The sequence below is a fragment of the Hyperoodon ampullatus genome (assembly GCF_949752795.1).
Source record: "Hyperoodon ampullatus genome assembly, chromosome: 3".
Taxonomy (NCBI): Eukaryota; Metazoa; Chordata; class Mammalia; order Artiodactyla; family Ziphiidae; genus Hyperoodon; species Hyperoodon ampullatus.
In genome coordinates, this window is record NC_136916.1 from 151,615,379 (window position 1) to 151,623,119 (window position 7,741).

Below are 7,741 nucleotides of genomic sequence, written 5' to 3' on the forward strand. Positions count from 1 at the left end.
TATCTGGTTGCAAAAGGACATTGGGATTTGAAATATATTTTCCCATGCTCTGCTTTTAATTGTAGGGTGGATCTCACATACTCAAAAGCTCTCTCTGCCACCCTGCTCCGAATGTTGAATCTAATTTTTTTCTTTCCATTTTGACAATTTTGTCTTTAGATCATATACTAACACTTCCTCTCTCTTTCCCTCTCTTTCTTCTTCTTCTTTTTTTTTTTTTTTTTTTTTTGGCCGTACTGCATGGCTTGCGGGATCTTAGTTCCCTGACCAGGGATCAAACTGGTGTCCCCTGCAGTGGAAGTGTGTAGTCCTAACCACTGGACTGCCAGGGAATTGCCTCTTTCTTCTTTTTGATTGATAAACAGAAGCTTCAATTTCTGAATTAAAGTTATAAAGTTATAAAAAAGTTACAAAGTCCCTGGTATTGGGGTGTTCACAGCCTTTAAAAATCAGGCCACCTGTGACGATATGGCCAGTGGCTTGCACATTCAACCACATTTTAAGGAAATAAATCAACTTAATTCAAAAACACTTAACTAGACCATTATGGTTTTTAAAACATCCTTCACAGGTTAGGCCATGTTATCTCCATAAGAACTTAGAGCAGGTGGGCAAATTAAGACAGAAAGGCTCAATGACTTGTTGAAAGTCATAAAGCAGGTCAGTGGTGAGTTATGGCAAGTTACTGCCTGTATTTCTTAACATGTCCTTAGCAAGGCAAGAAACTTATAAGTGCTCAGCACTGTTTGTTCTGGATTTGTATATCATGGTAGGTTGGGTACAAATGATGCAGAAAACCTAGAATGAGATACATGGAAAAATGTCTCCTGCATAGGCTGTATCTTCTCCTGGTATTAATGAAGAATGCCCTATCTATCCTCTAAGATTTAAGGCTTCCTTAATTGCCCTTTATGTACTTTGCTCAAAACAGTTTTGGGTCTTCTGATCCATCTTTCACCTCTGAACTTCTCCTTGTGTGAGTCATAGCTACTAGTTAAACAAGATCTAATTCCAAAGTTCCCATTCCCAGTCCGCAAATCTCTAATAGACTACTTGGTATATCTGGAGTACAGATTGAGGATCCTTAATCATTCTCAGGTTTGTGGATCTCCCAGGGTTCATTTTATCAAAATGCCTCCCTTCTCAGGTGACATATTATATAAAATAAAGCTAATTAAAGTTAATTGCATTTGGAATGTAAAACTATTTAAAATAACTAGAGTTGTTCTGAAGTACCTCAAAGGCAGAGTTAGAATTATCAGTCTGAGCACTCTTCAAGGCTGAACTTCTGTCATTAAGAATGAGAGCTACTGGCTAAGGAAAGGAAAACTTAGAATCTCAAACAAAGGAAGCTCATCTCAGGAAATCAACCACTGCAACAGGGCAGCTGCTTGGCCAGATTCATACTCACATCTTAAATCACTCCCTTTGGTGGATTCTTCTTTTCCAGCAACTAGGCTGGTCATGTAGATCAATCTAAAGAACTGAAAAAAAACCACCTTTCAGATTCTGAGTATTAACAGATCATTGCCTTGTTCAAAGTTCAAACCATATTCCATATTCTCAGGAAGTGTATTTAGGGGCTCTCCAGTCACCAGCCTGCTTCCATCACTATGACTGATTCCACAGCAACTTCTTCAGGGCTCACTCATATTTTCTCTATTATTGTGGTTTCTGAAAAAAAACTGCTCCAGCTTCTGTTTCCATTAAGCAAACATTTGTTTTCTTCCAAAAGAAATTTCAAGGAGAAAAAAAAATGCATAATAGGTATCTGTTTTCATGAAGTGAAAACTGCAGTTATACCAGGTGTTCAGTGTAAACTAAACAGTAGATTTTAGGAAAAGCAAAGGATGAACACATAAAACGCACCTTCTGCTCTCAACCCTTACCTTCTAACACCACTTCCAATCTCATTTTTCTTTAAGATTAGCTACTTTAAGGATGGTATTAGAAAGGCTTACAACTTAGAGCACATATAATGGTGCACTATTTTACATGACACAGCCTACAAGGCTTGCTCAAATGTCCCCTTCTCAGAGAGTCCTTCCTTATCTACTTTATTTAACATTGCAACCCACCTGGTCACATGTATGTCTTCTACCTTCATTCCCTGTTTATTTTTCTCCACAGCACTTCTCACCTTCTAATACACTATATAATTTAATACTGGCACATAGTAGGTGTTGAATATATACCCTGAAGGGATGAACAGTGATCCAGTGACTCAGGGACTGTATCTCATCCATTTAATAAGAATAGCTGACTTCTTTCCAAAAGGAGAGTAACTACCCACCCATGGGAAGATCATGATTCCAAACTTTAAAGGATGGATTGTTTCTCCCAATGTGTTATTTACAAAGTTTTATATGCTACTCAAAATAATGTACATAGACTGAAGAGTATATATCAGTATATTTAAATCCACTCCTTTCAGAATTGGTCTTCTCAATCTCTCTGGCTATCTCCTTATTCACCCCCAACAAAGCCCTCTCATCAATTCTTTTGAGACTTTGGTGCCAGCTAGGGTTTGTCACTATGCCCATCTCCTTCTAAGGTCTTTTCAGTGCATCTTTGTCTCTGTAGTAAACACCAGTCCTTCCCCCTCAGCCTCCCCAAAGCATCACACTCTGGATTCCCTTCTTCCATGTCACCCAGAGCTTGAGTCCACAATCCCACAGGACGCGGGCCCCACCTGTGTGCTCACCTGCTCGTGCCTGCCCGATCTCTGTGAATCCTTGATTTCACTGTTGGTTGCCTTTTGCTCTTTGCTCCTATTTCAGCCTTTCTGAATCAAGCTAGCTTCGTGAATCACATTCACCTTTGTGCTAGTTTGCAACTAACACATGGCATTCTGCTAACTCACTCCCTTCTGTATCCTTCATTCCTCCGTTATCTACCTTTTTTCTGAGTATACATGATTGTCTGGTTCATCTACTTTTATAATAGTTAAGTGCCAACTGGCAGAATTACTGCCTATAGGGCTGAAGTTGCTGAGGAACTGAATTCTGTGTGGTTTTTACACATGAGATTATAATTAATGTTTTTAAAACATTATTTAATAATGCTATGTTTACAATTAAAAATATGTAACCATGTAAGAATATTGATTCATGTTTTTACAACATTAGCCCAATAGTAGAGAAGTGAACAGCACTCCTCAATAGCTTCCATCCTTGAGATGAACTTAGAAGGCTGGCACTGAATTGTCTAATTAATAAACATCACTGAGTTTCTAATATATACCAGACACTGTGCTAGCTTCTAGATACAAAAGAGAATTCAAATATAAGCCCAGAAGAAACAGACAAACCAACAGCTATAATGTACTGCGGCAAGTTCTCTGACAGAACTATGCACAGGGTATGACAGCAATGGACATAAGGGACAAGTAACTCATCTTAGAAGGAGAGGGATAGAGCTGGAAGGGAGTGGGAGGCTTTTTAAGGGACGAGAGGCATAACCTGAGTCCTGAATCAGACAGGAATTACCCTGGGGAAGTGACACAGGAGAACCTTGAGAACTTCAAATATTAAGAGCTCAGTATGGCTGGAATGTAGAGGTGTACCAGAATAAAGAGAACAGGTGTGAGAAACCATTGTTCTGGAGGCATCAAATCAGATTTCCAAATGAGTGGACTTGTTTCCCTTATACAGTTCCATGGTGACACCTGACAGTTATTTATGGCTTTCTATTCCCTCCTTAAGCAAATATCAATATTGACTGATCTGAATAAAATGACAGTATTTCCCAAAAGTGTAAAATAATGGGATGAGAGAGGTGACTAGAAAGGTCTACCAAAACGTCTGAAAACACTGAAATGTAAAAGCTCCCACTGCCAATTCTTCTGAGTTCCACAGCATAGCTGGCTTTAACAAAGTTAAAAATTAAACATAAAGCAAATTTAAAGTGTAACTAGAATGAAATTTTTAAACAGTAAGCTGAACCATGGGAATGGATTAGCCAAAACACCCAGAGCATAAGTTAGCCAAGCAAAGTAAAACCAAGGTGGGTCTAATAAGGTAAGTCTGAGATAGATTTCAGCACGGTAAGCAATGCCTCATTTGAGGATGTAACTTAGGACTTACATACCTGATACCAAGGGCCAGAGCCCTGGAACACTTTGCTATTTGAAGGGTGTATAGGTGAAGGTACATAATATCTTTTTTATTTCTAAAGCCAAGTACTGAGCGGGGAACATGTCAGACATCAGGAAATACGTCCTAAATGAACTTGGTACAATTGGGCTAATGGTATCTGCAGACAGGAGCGCTGGAGCAGGGAGCACCCTCTTTCCCAGTGTCTTACTATGGCTATGTATCACATCCACAACTCCCATTTCCCCTCCAAAGCAGCCTATAGGAGTGCTATTCTAGGAAGTCTATTTATTCACATATTCGTTCATTTAGCCATTCCAGAAATTATCAGTTGCCTAGTGCTACTTATAAGTATAGCAGGCAAAGATGAATCATCTTAGACCTGCCCTTTAAGAGACTACTGTAGGGCTTCCCTGGTGGCGCAGTGGTTAAGAATCCACCTGTCAATGCAGGGGACCTGGGTTCGAGCCCTGGTCCAGGAAGATCCCACATGCTGCGGAGCAACTAAGCCCGTATGCCACAACTACTGAGCCTGCGCTCTAGAGCCCGCGAGCCACAACTACTGAAGCCCGTGCACCTAGAGCCCATGCTCTGCAACAAGAGAAGCCACCACAGTGAGAAGCCTGCGCACCGCAGCGAAGAGTAGCCCCCACTCGTCACAACTAAAGAAAGCCTGTGTGCAGCAACGAAGACCCAATGCAGCCAAAAATAAATTAATTTTAAAAAAAGAGAGACTACAGTAAACAGGAAAAAATACATGTCCATTTAATTACCTTTGTAAAGTTAAAATGTGACAAGTACCACAGTTCCATGCTCTGAGATTTCAAAGCAGGGAGAGATTATTTCCAGCTGGGATGATCAGAGAAGGCCTTGTGAAAGCGGTGGCATTTGAGGAGGGTACTGAAGAGGGGAACTAGGGACAGAAGAGGAGCGCTTTTCAGGAAAAAGAAATAATATGAATCAAGACACGGATGCAGAAAGGGGATGGGGGAACCCCAAGGGATAGTAAACAGAGCAGTTTGACTAATTGTAGTAGAAAATAAAATTGTAAAGGCAAACTGAGGTCAGATAGTACAACACACCAAATACTCAGCTAAGGAATTTAGACTTCACTTTGCACGTGATGGGAAGCCATTGAAAATTTTGAGCAAGGGAGTGTCACAAATATGAATCTGGCAGTTACATGTAAGAAGGATTAGGGTGGGGAGACTTGGTAGGTTCCACTCACTTGTCTAATTCTACAAGTGTTTACTGGTGCCTACGAAGTTCTAGGTGCCAAAGAATTAAAGGTGAATAAACAGACTTTTTAATTCAAGATGCTCAGAGTGTGGCAGAGGTGACAGATACATATACAAATAACCACATCTTTTAAAGTTAATAACAAAAATGCTAAAGGAGCCCAAAGCACAGATGACTAACTCTACCTAGAGGATTAGGAAAGGCACTGAGATGACATTTAAACTGATTATGAAAAATGAGCAGAAGTACCTACATAAATAATAGAGACATGCGGACAAAGAGCAGAGAGACTATAAAAAGATGAAAACAGATAGCAGGGAAATTATGGATAGTCTTATTTCATTTTTAAGTTTCCTCAAGAATTTTCTGTCATATGGATTTGAGAAGCAATGAAAACAAAAAAATAGAAGATTAGAGGGGAAGAGGTATAAGAAGGTTAGCATTTAATGCAGAGGAAAGACTGTGGCCAAAGGAAAACAATCTGAGGTAATAATAATAATAGCAGCTATTATTTACTGAGATCTTAATATCTGCCAAGCACTATGTGAAGTATTTTACATGGATTATCTCATTTAATCTCACAATACCACCCTGTGAGGTAGTTCTATTATTAACATCACCATTCTAGAAATAAGAAAACTGAGGCTTAAGTAATTTAAGACCACACAGTAGATAAGTGAAAAGAACCAGAAATCAAACCCAGATGGACTAATTCCAGAGCGCACAGTTTTAACTGCTAGGTCACAGGAAAGGTCAGCCAGTGTGGTACTAGGGAAAGGTAGCTATGGGGGTGGGGAAGACAGTGCAGAGCAGAGAAAGATGGTCAAAGACTGGCATCAGATGTGAAAGTCTTACAGTAGCTTGATCTCTTTCCTGTGCATGACCAGGAGCTTTTGATCTGTTTCCTGCTGGTCTACCTTTATTACATTTCCAGAATCTGACCGTTTCTGACCACTTCCACCACCACTGCCTTGGCCGGAGTCGCCATCATCTGTCATATGATTTACTCTAATATTGTCCTAACAGATCTCTCCTTTTACCCTGACTCCCCTAGAGTCTATCTTTAACAAGCAACTAAGTCATCCTTTAAAATACAAGTTAGAGCATGTCTCTCTTCTGCAAAGTCCAGCAATGACTTCCCAGTTCCCTCAGAGTAGCAAGGTCCAGACAATAGCCTTCACGGATCCACCTGCTCTGCCTCCTACCCCATCACCTCTCTGACCTCATCTACTAACAGTTTGCACCTCACTCACCCCACCCACACTCCATGCTTAAACGTCACACATGCTCCTGCCTTATGGCCTTTGCTCTAGCTGTCCCCACTGTCTGGAACAATCTTTTCCCATATATCCACTTGATGAATTCCTGCAACTCCTTCAAATCATTGTTCAGATGCCGCTTCTGTATAGGGGCCTATCTTTACTACTCTAACCACTCTCCCTCACTCTCCCCTACCTCCATCTGCTTTCTCAATCCCCCTTACACCGGTCTACTTTTTTTCTCCACACCGCTTATCAATTCTAACGTACTAGAGAGATTATTTACTATGTTTACTATCTGCGTTTCTCTGATAGAATATAAGCTCCTTGAGAGGAGAAATCTTTTTTGTTTTGATGTAGCCCAAGCACCTAGAAGAGTATCCATCCAGTAAGGTGCTCAGTGAGAAGTGACAATAGAAATAAAGTGCAAAGTGACATAAAAAGGGAGAATACTTTCATAAATAGTTAAATTTTTAAGAGAGAATGATTAATGAATACCTATTCAATTTGTTTTAGGAGGAGCTATAATTTTCTTTTTCTGAATCTATTAGGTCTATAGCTAAATTCAATCTCTCTAACAAAACACATTCAACTGTTAAAACTGCGATAAAGTGATTTTCCAAAAAAAATCTATAAGATAGTAAACGCTGTTTACATTGTCCAAATTCTCTTCTACATATCAAATCAATATATTTTAGGATCCTGTACCTTAGTTATCTATTGCTGCACAACAAATAACCCCCAAACTTAGTTGCTTAGAATGACAAGAAACATTTATTATCTCATAGTTTCTAGTTCAGGAACTTGGGAGTGGCTTAATTTGACAGTTCTGGCTCAGGGTCTCTCATGATACTGTAGTCAAGATGCAGGCTGGGGCTGCAGTCATCTGAAGGCTTGGATAAGGCCGAGGACCCATCTCCAAGATGGCTCACTCAATGGTTGGCAAGCTGATCTTGGTTGTTGGAAAAAAGTCTCAGTTGCTTCCCACATGGACTCTCTATAGAGCCTTAAATGTCTTCACAATGTGCTGGCTGGCTTCCTCCAGAGTGGGCAATCCAAGAGAGAGCAATGCAGAAGCAGCAATGCTTTGTACGACCCTTCAGGTCATACACTATCATTTTCCCCATATTCCATTGGTCATACAGACCA